General features: G+C 40.2%; 1 long non-coding RNA gene across 1 annotated transcript; it reads left to right on the forward strand.

Moving 5' to 3' along the window:
• Positions 1-1,231: 1,231 nt before the first annotated feature.
• Positions 1,232-4,251, forward strand: LOC119719401. Its single transcript, XR_005269921.1, has 2 exons — positions 1,232-1,656; positions 2,436-4,251. It is a non-coding gene; the product is annotated as an uncharacterized LOC119719401 (long non-coding RNA).
• The last annotated feature ends 9,361 nt before the right edge of the window (positions 4,252-13,612 follow it).

Consider the following 13,612-nt stretch of genomic DNA (forward strand, 5'->3'; position numbering starts at 1 on the left):
CTTAGAGTGGTATGTGGGATACACTTTGTGGAATCGTCCAGGAATTGGAGGAATATTTCGCAACATTTTTTATATTTTATTTCCGCCTTCCGCCTGGACATAGTCGCCTTGCTGCTCTTATCAGGTTAACTTTGTGCGCCGGCTGGCCGGTGCGGCGTGAAATACAATAGACAGCTACGCCCTGCCACGCGCCGCCACGCGCCGCCACGCGCCGGCCACGTGCCTTTAACCAATCTGGGAGAGACTTAGCGATGACGTCCTATCATCGTCGTTGAGTGACAGGCGAGAGAGGGTGTAAGCAGTGACTTGTTTTAGTGGTTTATGTTTTGGAGAATCAGTAAACGTTGGCGAAACATAGGCCTATATGCACTTTGAGTTTGACGGCAAGCTTCCCTATTAAGCCCTTAGTTCATTATTACAACACATATTTTTGTGGAAAAAAATTACACATCTCTGAAAACTGCATCTCTGGAAAAATCTCCGGCATACTTGAGTCTGCTCTCGCCACAATATCATCATAAGGCCCATCAACATTGATTTTTCGATTTTCATCACCTCCCTCCTCGAGTTTCACTCCCGCCCCGATTTATTTTTAAAATTTCATATTGTTTTCTGAAAGTGGTATTTCCTCACAAAAAGTGTAGTTTCCAGACAAGTTTCTCACCAAATCAACCTAGAAAATGGTGAACAAAAACAGAGAATCTGTAGTACAGTGTTGCCCTTCACCGACGCATAAACACTGTATGCTCAGTGTGTTACCTCCAGAGAAACAGAGAATGTAGTACTGATACACTTCAAAACAACCCACGAAGAATGCGCAATGGCATTCAATAGTCATTATTTTTCCTGAATTACAGCATACCCCGCCAACGTGCGCAACCTGATATGGATTACATACGGAGCCCAAAAGAACAGAACACCATGTTCTGTACCCTTTTTTAACCGACACAGACAGTCGTGCAATAAATTATTGGTTCTAAACCAGTCCACTATATACAAAAGACTTTTGCAAGTCTACTATAATTATAGATATATTCACCACACTCACGAGCCATACCATGGTCCCATAGAGTTGTAATAACTCTATGGATGGTCCTCCCTTAGCGATATCAGTACGGGGCGGGAACCAGTCAAATGCTAAGCTGGCGCATATCGCACGCGAACGGCACGCGAACGGCCGGAGAGGGCGATGACGTCATCAGTGACCGTGATAATGTAATGCGCCTGCGTGTCGGCCCGCCGTACTGTCTGCCGTGGTACGTTTTTGCTCATCGTCATCATTACTTATGCACGCTGTGCTATAAAAAGCCTGCATAAATATTCCTCACTGCCTTCCATGTTCCATTCAGCATTGACACGCGTATTGTTTCATGAATATTAATTCATGAATTGACTCGTGACACAAATTCTCCCACATCCGAGAGTACCAGCAAACAGAGTGCCAGTAAATTCCTGCAACTGGAAGCATTCGAGAGATCATCAATTTCTGCAAATATCGTCACACCAGCACGCTTTTGCCTTCGAAATTGCCAGTATTTTCCTTGCATTTTTTACACACGCAACGAAAGAAGGAAATCGACTCATCCGCCCAAGGGAAGCATCCGTTGACCTTCAATACGCTGTAGACTGTGAACATTGCTACATGAAACCATGGAGGTATGGTCAATCGCATTTTGATAGTTTGTAGCATATAGTGAGCTTGTGTTTATATACCAGTTTTTCTTTTTTATTTTGCGAGAGTAAATTATTTTTCTGCGTACAAAATGTACCAGCACATTCGACAATTTTTATAGACATTGAGCAGTAGCTATGAAATGATTGTCCCAGCTAATAATTTTGACGGACTTATTCACAAAAATCACTCTGTTATTTTTTCTTTGAATAAATTCACTGTAAGAGCAGGGCATTTAGAAATACAGAATTTACAGGAGAAATGTCTGTTTCGTGTGTAGTATTTGCGGCACTCCTTATCACCGAACCCTTGTCACATTTACAAATTGTATTGGGAGGCATGAGTTTTAGAAATAAATTCAATACGGTAGGAAAATGCATTGCATAATAATACCGAGTGTGTGCACGCTTGGGTGGAATCACGGACTCGCCATACGATTCAGGAACTACCACCAAATAAATGCTAAGACCGACGACCCGTAAAGGTCAAACAATCCTACATGTATTATCATACATAAACATATTATGGATTTTTTTATTGGAGTCAGTGCGGTAGTTTTGCAAATGTTATTGAGTATAGTACAGAAGTCTGTTTCTGTGTAGAATATTGCGGCAGTAATGTGCCAAAAAATGACGATTATTAATAAACAATATTGATTTATTTTCTGTGGGAGACACATGCTCAACATGCAGTGTAACATTTGCAGTATCACACAGGCCACTTGATGTTTTTTCCCCGTCTTTCTCGTTATTATCCCAAACAGTGGAGTAACGGCAAGAAGATAGCCATTGGGGTGTGTGTCCTGGTCATAGTTGCTGGCATCGTGGCCGCTGTGGTCGTCACACAAGTCGTCAATAAATAATGCTGGACAAATAAGACTGCAAGAAGGACTGAGGATTGGATCTTCAGAGGCTAGAACGAAGACTGGAGTTCCCGGCAGAGGACGCCCTCTTGAGACAATGACTTCAAGGGTGCGGAAGGAGCCATCAAGTTGATGGAGTAGCAGCTGATTTTAGGGATGGGAGGGGCGTCACTATTTTTATGGGTAGGGGCTAAAATGGGCTGATGTTACTCTAATGTAACCCTTCCAGCTATATTTTATTGAGCCCGCCATTTATTGTCTTTTTTTATAATCGCAATAGCAGGATTTTTGGTAGTGTATTTGAGGAACCTCACTTTTAAACTGAACAACCTGAAAACGGAACAATTTTTTTTTTATCAAGAAATCAAATTTTTATTCAGAGAATTAATATGAGGAGGCACAAATGCTTCTCCATCTTCAAACTGAATGAAATCGATAAGGAATTTCTCAACACTGAATGAAATGAAAACTACTTTTGTATCATAGGTCGTAAGAAGTTTTATAATTAGAGTAATTTTACCCTCCCCCCCCCCAAAAAAAGAAACAATGTAAGGGCATCAGAAGAGACAGTACCTTCTGTTATGCAAACTCGTAGCCACGCATGTCCGATGAAGGAAGTTGAGTAGTGTCATGTCTATTTTGCAGTATTTGAGTGGGAAGTTGACGCCAGAAATAATATCATATACCAGTTTCTTTTCCGTTCATAACAAACTTTCCTAATTCATTATCACACTTTCATGACCGCATGTGCCCAATTTTTAGAGAAAAGAGAGAAAATAATACTTAGGAACACTATCTTGATAAAAAAAAGTTGTGTAAACTATGTTTCTATTCCGACATCTTCCCGTCTATATGCTCATTTCTCTCATGTACATAAATCTGTACACCTCATATTTTTTTTTAAAGAAATGTTTGATACATAGTTATACTCAGTGATTAACAACGTAGTTTCATAGCTGCCTTTTTTCAATTAATTCTAATGTAGAATTTCCTTTCCCGATATTTAGTTCATGTTCTTGTAGGCGCTGGAAAACAAAGAGTTGTCTTTATTTGGCCAAACTTTTTTATTATAGTGAAATATAGGCGGGACACAGACGATAAAATTCAGCCTTTTTTGTTTCGACTGAAATTTGCTCGTTGCCTTTTTGCAATTTCAAAGTCAATCATTAAATGTGCACCTTTTTGTATAGTTTTTGGCTCAAAATCCACATTCGTCTTGAAGGAAGTACTTTTTTAAATTTCCTTAATGTTTATAATTTTCCTTAATATAAGAGTATAAAAATGTCTTGCCCAGAAAACAAAACTCTATACAAAAACCTATAGGGAGTAATGAAAAATTTGGTTTGTATGTTTATTTTCAATTTTCTTCTGAGACTGATTATATTAAGGGAATGTTGCAGGAAACGTGTGTCTATTTATAAGTATCATATTTTTGAAATATTATAGATTGGTGTATGGAACTAGTTATACAATTTAAAAGGTGCTTTGTCAAAATCTGTTTTTGTTTTCATCAACCATTGTCATTACTTCAACCATTTTTCTGAATGCCTCTCTTAAACTACGTCTATTGTCGTTAATGCAATTAAATGCACAACTCATTTAAAACAAAATCTTCTCCAGTCCCACGACTTTAATTTGCGACTTCTTGTGTGATTTGATCGTGTGAGAGAATTCAATACTTATTAATAAAATGCCTTGCCGTGTTATTTATTTAAAAGATGTGTGCGCAGATCGTTCGTACCTGGCTTTTGTTGCGCCTATATTGCCTGAATGGTTGGAACCATTGTTATGAACTTTGTATACTTGCCATTGTGAAACCGCCTTTTTAAGTGACGCCACGTTCGTTCGCGTTTTTAGTCGTAATATTTTTCTGCTCAAGGGCGGATCCTGAACACATTTTTTTTTGGGGGGGGGGGGCCAAAACAGTGGGTCAAAAAATTACGGCGTGGGGTTCGGGGCCCGCTTAAGGGATGGTTCCTGGCTGCCTCGGGATGATTCTGTTAGTTCGGTGAAAGATCGGGAAACACCCCGAACACATTTGAACATGTTCAAAATTGTCGGAGTGATTCGGGAACCATTTTCAATTCTTGGTTTATTCTTGTGGTATTCATAAATTAATTCGGAAATGTGTGGATAAGGCTAGCATAAGCTGAACCTCCACCCGGAAGATGCAGTTGGCTGAAGGATGACCTCAAACTCTGCATCATTGGATGTCTTTAGCTCCTTCAACTTCCGTGTTATTTTTCCGGAACCATTCAACGACATCGCAGACACGTTTTGTGTCCTCAAGAAACAAATGTCTTCTGCCGTCATTTGAAAGAAGGATCGGAGTTTCTCCCTGCAACTGGACCAACAATATTGCTTAGGGCCTACTTTGAAAAGTTGTGTAGAAAGCTGTTCATACTTACACCAACAGTCATTGACTGAAAATAAATTCTTGAAAAGATAAAGCAATCAGTTTGCCACTCATCTCTCCGTCAATAACATCAAAACAAATCCCGCTGGGCATCGAGGGCAAATCGTAATTATTACATGTATAGGCAGGGGGCACCAATAAAAAGCACACGGCACATCGCTGATCGCTCCAGGGCCTGTCTTTAAATTTAAAGCGGTGTTAATTGTCAAAAACAATGTAACCCTTTCATCGTTTTCCCCCGAGCCCATTCCCACCCTTTTACAGGACATTAAATTTCTTCCAGCATAAGGTTTTGGTGGACTTTAATGCTTAATGGATTAGACAAGAAAGAGAACCAGCGCACCCACACACGGGCTTGTGTATAAAATGTCTATTGTTCTTCCGACTGTTTCTTTTGTTTGTACACGTATACTACTACTTTTTTGTACTATGGCGCGCACATCCACCCCAGCCCCGTTATCTCAGCAGTGGCAAGTGGTAGTCAGTATAGTAAGCAATGTTTGTGACACCATAGGTGAAACTGACGGGATAACTCAAAAGTGAGCAACAATTTCTGTCAGACCGTCGATTGAAAGTCGACAATCAGTCAATTTTAGGCCTAGATACGCCAAATTTTTGTTTTCTGATGACTTCATCATACAAGGAGTTAACGTCAGTATTTCCATGGGGCTTTATGTTCTTCAGCCTGAGACGATGTCGTCTTTGGTGAGATGGCCATCCCAGTTCTCTTCAATATTCCCGTGAGATGCATCCCTACCGGAAAAAAAGTTACGTTTACTGCATGAGTTTCCTCTCTAAACTCACTCACACGCTGAGAAATAAATACTGTAAATTGCCGGATGGTTAAATGAAATCAACTGTTTCTCAATGCACTATATATAGGCCTATTTCTTGATTTACAAAAGCTGCAAGTTATAAAAAAAAAATTTCCAAAAATAATATTGGGTTCCCCCAAAACATGCGACCGTCAAAAATAACACAAAAAGCACATTGTGCCCGATTCATTGTTTACCAAGGTTGTTATCCGCCGGTCGACATAAACCGCGGCGTCATGCTTGGATTGGCCGAGATTGCGCCACATTCACTCACTCACTACACCAACTAGAGCACGTTAAACTCTGGATGAGGGAAGACCAAATTGGGACTACAAACCAAAATCTAATGTTACACATTACATTTGTTAAAGTTAATCGTAACAGTGGATCCGATACCAAAAACAACGATAAGTATGAATTATAACCACTATTTCATTTCGAACTCTGAGTATCAAGCGCAGTGTATTTGGCATTCCATGCCTACCCTCCCCCTTATCGGAATGGAATGCGCCATTTTTGAAGATTCCCATCGGGACTTTTTGTGCTTTTTTTATACGTGCCGGGGATCCTGCCATTATTATTTTTGTCAACATCGATCGGGAGCGCGTAAAATTTCATAAATATTAAATTAGGAACTGACTTGTGAAAAATATTTAAAAATTCTTCCATGTCAGCAAAACCCTGAAAGTAGAAGCACTCGGGAGGACTTTCGATCATCAATTTCTGCTGATATCTCCACACCAGCAAGCTTTTCCCTTCCAAATTGCGAATTTGTTTCCCTTGCAATTTGTAATACGGGTGTGCAACGCAAAAAGGACACCGTGGAAATTATCCATTGACCTTCAATACAGTGTGCATTGCTACATAAGCCATGGAGGTAAGTTCATTGCATTGATTATTTTAAGTGCACTGTGAACTTGCCATTTAATCCTATCTCCTTCTTTTATTTTGATAGAGTATTTTTTTTTTTTTGTTAGAAAATATACACAAATGCCAGCATGAGTTTTTTTGGTCTTTAAAAAAAAAATAAGTTCAGTGTGGTGATAAGGGCAGTGTATTTGTAATAATATCGGGTGTACAATTTTGTTGTCTGTATACATCATGAAATATTGTCGGTAATCTATGTTGGGGCAGGGCATCCAATAATTGTTCTCTTTGGTAAGAGGATGCTTTTAATGACAGTTTCCTCCAAAGATTCATTTTTAGCAATACATGCAATATATTTTACGGAAGATTCCTAAATGTTGAAACAATAGATGTTTTCCCCTCAGTTCAAAGATTTTGATTGCCAATAATTAATAACACACACCACAGGAAAATGTTGCATGTTTAAAGAGTTCCTGTTCTTGTTTCCGATAACGTTCACCTCCCCCTTCTCTTTCTAACCCCCCCCCCCCCCCCCCCCCCCCCCCCTCCACAGACCGGGAAATGCAGGTGTGTAAATTGTAAAAACTCACAGAGATGACTGTTATAACTCTATTGTAATACATGTAATGAGAACTTGGCCATATGGTGGCATGGGCTTTTTAGGACCCCGGCTTCTTTGTTTGACGATTTCGCGTAGTGTATGACTGAATTGCCGTCGGCACTGTATGTACCGCGCCGACGTGTCCGTGCATTACTACTACCCAGGTGTAAAATACATAAGGTTGCCAGAATGTTGGATGTTTTGCTGCCATAGTTTTTTTCCTTTGGTGATCTGCTGTTGTGTGATGGCTGTACTGAAGCCAATGAGCACACTTTTGTCACAAATGTTTGCAATGCGCATTTTTTTTTGCGGGGGGGGGTTTGACAATTCGAACAGAAAACCCTTCCATACAGGTGTAAAAGGCATATGGTGGCCAGAATTTTGGATGTTTTGCTGTCATAGGTTTTTTCTTTGGTGATCTGCTGTTGTGTGATGGCTGTACTGAAGCCAATGAGCACACTTTTCTCACAAATGTTTGCAATGCGCATTTTTGGGGGGGTTGACAATTCGAACAGAAAACCCTTCCTGAATGCCGCACCTGATGGCATTGAATATATACGCAGTTGTAATTTTCCTACGAAGATTGCGTCCTATGACAGAAATCTATAGGTCACTTTATCGTCATTGATTCTTTTTTCTCTGTCTTTCCCAAACAGTGGAGTAAAAACAAGAAGATAGCCATCGGGGTGTGTGCCCTCGTCATTGCTGCCGGCATTGTGGCCGCCGTGGTCGTCACTCAGGTCGTCAGACCTTAAAATGCTGAACAAACAGGTCTGAGAGAGGACTGAGGATTGGTTTTAATGAGGCTGGAAAGAAGACTAGCAGAGGACGCCCTCTGGCGACATCGTCTTCGAGGATGCCGAAGGAGCCAATAACTTCATGAAGATCTGCAGCTGATGGGAGGGGTGTCCGACTATATTTCGGAGGGGAGGTGTTTTTTTTATGAAGTAATAATGCAAAGCTCAGTGATACCCCGTAATTTTTATATGGATCCCACCTTATTTGCATTAAAAAAAACACATTTTGTTTAACAATCGATCATGCATGCCAATGTAATATTGTCGGGTAATTCAAGCGTTGACCTAACTTTTAATCATTTTTATTGCATGTATGAACTGTAAATATTGAAATTGTCAGCATTTATGCTGATTGTATGCAATATATTGTTTTTGTTTCTAATAAACCAGAATATATGTATAATAGCACACAAAATTGCAATTTTTTCAATCAATTATCAAGAAAGTACATTTCAAGAAAAAATTAAACTGTAGCTTTGTCTTCAGGATAATCCAAAATTGTCAAACACTGAATGAAATGAAAACCACTTTTGTATCATAGGTCGTAAGAAGTTTTATAATTAGAGTAATTTTACCCTCCCCCCAAAAAAGAAACAATGTGCGGGCATCAGAAGAGATAGTACCCTTCTGTTAATTATGCAAACTCGTAGCCACGCATGTCCGATGAAGGAAGTTGAGTAATGTCATGTCCATTTTTGCAGTATTTGAACGGGGAGTAATTGACGCCTGAAATAATATACCAGTTTCTTTTCCGTTCATAATAAACTTGCCTAAATCACACTCTCATGACCGCATGTGCCCAATTTTTAGGAGAAAAGAGAGAAAATAATACTTAGTAACACTATCTTGATAAAAAAAAGTTGTGTAAACTATGTTTCTATTCCGACTTCTTCCCGTCTATATGCTCATTTCTCTCATGTACATAAATCTGTACATCTCATAATTTTTTTAAAGAAATGTTTGATACATAGTTACACTCAGTGATTAACAACGTAGTTTCATAGCTGCCTTTTTTTCAATTTTTTCATTTTTTTCAGAAAAAAATATATACTGCGCACGCTATCATGGCCTGGTGATCATCCAATCCATGGCTTTAGAATGCAACTAGCTCTCGGTCTCAATATTATGGGAGCAGGAATCAGTCTATAGACGATTTAGAGTGGAAATCACTCTAATTTTAGACTGAAATACTCTGAAAACACGAAGAATCAATCCAGTGGGTACACAAAAGGTGCACACGGATGATGAATCATCCCAACCTCGTCCCCAGTGCTTACTTTATTTCCAACCGCGTTTCCAATAGTAAACCCTGGATAGGAAACTTTCTTCCTGTATCCTGATTGGATACCGCAATTGGCTAGTAATGGATTTTTATCGTGTACTTGGTGCTATTATTCACAACGTGCAGTACGTGTTTTCGAGATCATTCGTCCACGCCTTCTCAAAAATACTAATTTCCTTTTCAATTTGCTCATATGATTATGAAATATGATACAGCATGTTGTCTCGATAAGATCGTAACAGTTTGATTTCAAAAATCGTGTTTTCGTAACTCACGCCGTGCTCGCGCTGCTACGAATTGACTCTGTTTTTACCCCAGACACCGCATACAAAAACAAACGCTAATGTGTAACGCATATCCAGGCATCAGACTGTTCCTCATTTGCATACGTGTGCAAAAATCTTGCACATGCAAATGATCCAATACCAGGGTGAGAGAGCAGGTAGTGATGGGCGCGTACTGCTCGACACCCTGGGGACGAGGTTGGAATCATCCCGGTTTACTGCCCGTAATAAGTACGATTGTGTGGTCCCGAGTCCTTGATATGACGATTCATTGTGTTCACCTTTTGTGTGTAAAAAAACTCCACAACAGCCGGCCTTCGCCGTTCAGAGCTTCCTACGGCCTTGATTCAACTAGAGCACATTAAACTCCGGATAAGGGAAGATCAATTTGGGACTACCTTCCAAAACCTAATGTTACACATTACATTTGTTCAAGTAAATCGTAACAGTATGATCCCATACCAAAAACATCGATAAGGATGAATAATAACCACAATTTCATTTTGAACTCTGAAATTCAAGCGCTTGTTTAACAGTGTATATGCTCCCTCTCCCCTTACCAAAATGGAATGATCCTGGACATGATTTGTTTAGGTCTTGTGTGCCACGTGGGAGTGCTGCGCACTCTTGGGAGTATCGTCATCATAATCTATGCATGGTACGCTTTAAAAGCCAGCATAATATTTTACCTGCAATAATTATTTTCTACGGCATTAACACGCGTAATAATTTTTTCATGCATAATAAAGCTGACTCGTGACAAAACAATTCTTCCATCTCCGTGGATATACGCGCAGTATCAGCAAAACCCATTCAGCTGGAAGCATTCGGGAGAACTTACGATCATCAATTTCTGCTGATATCTCCACACCAGCAAGCTTTTCCCTTCCAAATTGCGAGTTTGTTTCCCTTGCAATTTGTAATACGGGTGTGCAACGTAACAAGGAAATCAACTCATCGGACACTGGAAATAGTATCCATTGACCTACAATACAGTGTGCATTGCTACATAAGCCATGGAGGTGAGTTAATTGCATTCAGGCGCGGATCCAGGGGTGGGCCGCGGGGGCACGTGCCCCCCGTCAAATTGAGTCCACAAAAAAAAAAAAATGAATGAAACAGGGGGAAAAAGAGGGGGAGGTGAGAGAAATGGAGGGAAGGAGGAGGGCAGCCTTCTAACAAAAATGCCGGCGTCGATATTAAACATCAGCGGCCTGCAAACATTGTTTACTGGCCGTATGACACATACAGGGAACTCGAGAAGCTTCGAAGTAAACCGCGATCCCAACGTACGTATCCATATGTAACCCTGCATGGTATATGGGTTATGAAATGCGATTCATATGAGCGTACGTACCGGTACGGTACGAAAAACACGCACGTGTGACAGCCGATGTGCTGTGTTTAGCGCGATGAGCGCGACATACACGTTGAACCACGGATCAGATCCGTGGTTGAACGCTGCTCTTTGGACCACACCATTGGTCAAGGGATGTGTTTTCGTATAACAATTTGCCAGCATTTCTTCCACGCGCTTCCAAGGAGTCCAAAACACATCCGTTTCAGTAAAAAATGTCCGTAGAAAATTTTATCTTATTGATAAACTGAAAATGTATACTTGATACAAAACATTAGAAAGCATCCTTGCAAAAGTTTACAAACTAAGTCTATACAATTCCGTTTCAAAAATGCACGAAAACAATTATGCAAACGAAAATGGTTATCAAGTGAAAAACAGAAGAAACTGAAAAGGCTTTTAAAGCAAGAGTATACATGTATATTAAACCAATGAAAAAAATCCTTATTTAACTTAAAACATTTTGCTCAAATAACTCAGGGAAAGAGGGGCCAGATATCGCCTCAGATTGCACCACAGAGCATCTAATTATAAAAAAAAAAATCCGGGGCCCTTAAGCGGGCCCCGGACCCCACGCCGAAAGGCATTCGCACTCCGCATTATTAGTCCTCGGGGCAGATCTCCCGACGCATCCTTAAAACAGTTTACAAACTAAGCCTATCCAATTCCTTTACAAAAATAAAATGCAAGAAATTGATTATGCAGTCGAAAATACTTGGTTATCAACTGAAGAACAGAAGAAACTTAACTAGGCTTGTATTAAGAAATACAAGAGTACAATTTCAAGAGAAGAAACTTAACTAGGCTTGTATTAAGAAATACAAGAGTACAATTTCAAACCAATGAACAAAAAATTAAAAAAACACATGGTGTTACCGCAAACCGAAGCGATAATGAAAAAAAATCCTAATAATCTTCACAACATTTTGATGAAATGGGGCCAGGAATCGCCTCAGTTTGCACCACAGAACAACAAAAAATCTTACAAGATTATCAACTTTTGCACAAATAATTCAGGGGGAAAGGGGCCAGGAATCGCCTCAGATTGCATCACAGAGCATCTAGAATCCAAAATTTTCCGGGGCCCTTATACTGCCCCTCCAGCTCTGAAATACAACAACGTAGTACGGCCGCGTCCTATCCAGAACCCAGGTCCAGCATAACGCAGTAGGACAGGAAACCAGTCTACACCTTCCGCGCGTGCGCAGTTAAGTTTTGGTCTCTCCATCGTCCGTGTTACGTTTGACCTAGCCCCATAAATGTGGCCTATTTACTGGACTGCCTCCGTAAACATAGGCCACACATCCACATGTACAAAAATCGTGTCGACGGAGCCAAATTTTGATTTTCACATTTAGGCTTAGTTTGTAGGTTTTTTTTGCTTTAGAAGCATACTCACCCTCTTTACAGGCTAATCAGAAAGTGCTGCCTTTTTCAGATGTCTAATTTTTGTGAAATTTCATGTTGAAATTTTGATACGCAAACGTGTAAAAATGAATCTGGAAATTTCACGAAAAATATACATCTGAAAAAGGCAGCACTTTCTGATTAGCCTATAAAGAGGGTGAGTATGCTTCTAAAGCAAAAAAAACCTACAAACTAAGCCTAAATGTAAAAATCAAAATTTGGCTCCGTCGACACGATTTTTGTACATGTGGATGTGTGGCCTATGTTTACGGAGGCAGTCCAGTAAACTGGCCACATTATGGGGCTACGTTTGACCGTAAACGTAGGCCACAACTCTTCCATTTTTCTTGATTTATGTTGAGATTATGAACAATTTTGATGGCTTAGAGGAATCTGTTCTGTTGTCTCCGGTTCCACGAAAGCGGGGAAGGTCGGTAGACTTTCATGCGAGAGAAAAACAGAAGAAATTGAGGTACACTGGCGGCGGCAGGGTACCCGCAATCGGTCATACTAAACAGCGTCAACACAGCGTCAACACACTCCAAAGCGTCAACACAGCGTCAACACAGCGTCAACACATCCAAAATGCATTAAAATTGACAAAAGCAGTATGTAACCCATACAGTTTGGACAGAAACAAGATTTTGGCTTAAAATTAATAGGTTAAACGTCTGAAAATTGCGATTTTCAGTTCAAGAAAATTGGCTCTCCGTGCCTCTCCGAAATCGGCTGCAATGTTGCCTCAGTGGCAGTGCGGACCATACCATTATGCTAAAGGGTGATAGCGTTGTACAATAAACCAACAGAGAGGGCGCGGCCGGCCAATACCAAAAGATGTCCATTTCAATAAAGTAAATGAAACATAAACACAACTCACAAAATAATGATCCACTCCGATCCTCAGTCCTCAAAGATCTGGTATCCCTCTGTCTGTTGTTTATGACAAGATAATGTCATTACCTACACACCCCTATTTGAAATGGTGTAGTCCAAGCTTTGTGCGAAGTCAAGATGGCGGACAACGGCCGTGCGAGTGAAAGGTCATTTTTTTCGCGTGAAAATACGATATTTTTAACAACGAAATGGAAACTCAATCCAATGGAAATTCTCTTTTATTGTATGTTTCACAATTATATGCCCTTTTTGTCAATTCAGAATGTGTTTTGGATGTGTTGACGGTGTGTTGACGCTTCTGTCATGTGTTGACGCTGTGTTGACGCTGTGTTGACGCTGTTTAGTGCGACCCCCAGCA

Source organism: Patiria miniata, unplaced genomic scaffold (assembly GCF_015706575.1).
Source record: "Patiria miniata isolate m_02_andy unplaced genomic scaffold, ASM1570657v1 HiC_scaffold_8, whole genome shotgun sequence".
Taxonomy (NCBI): domain Eukaryota; kingdom Metazoa; phylum Echinodermata; class Asteroidea; order Valvatida; family Asterinidae; genus Patiria; species Patiria miniata.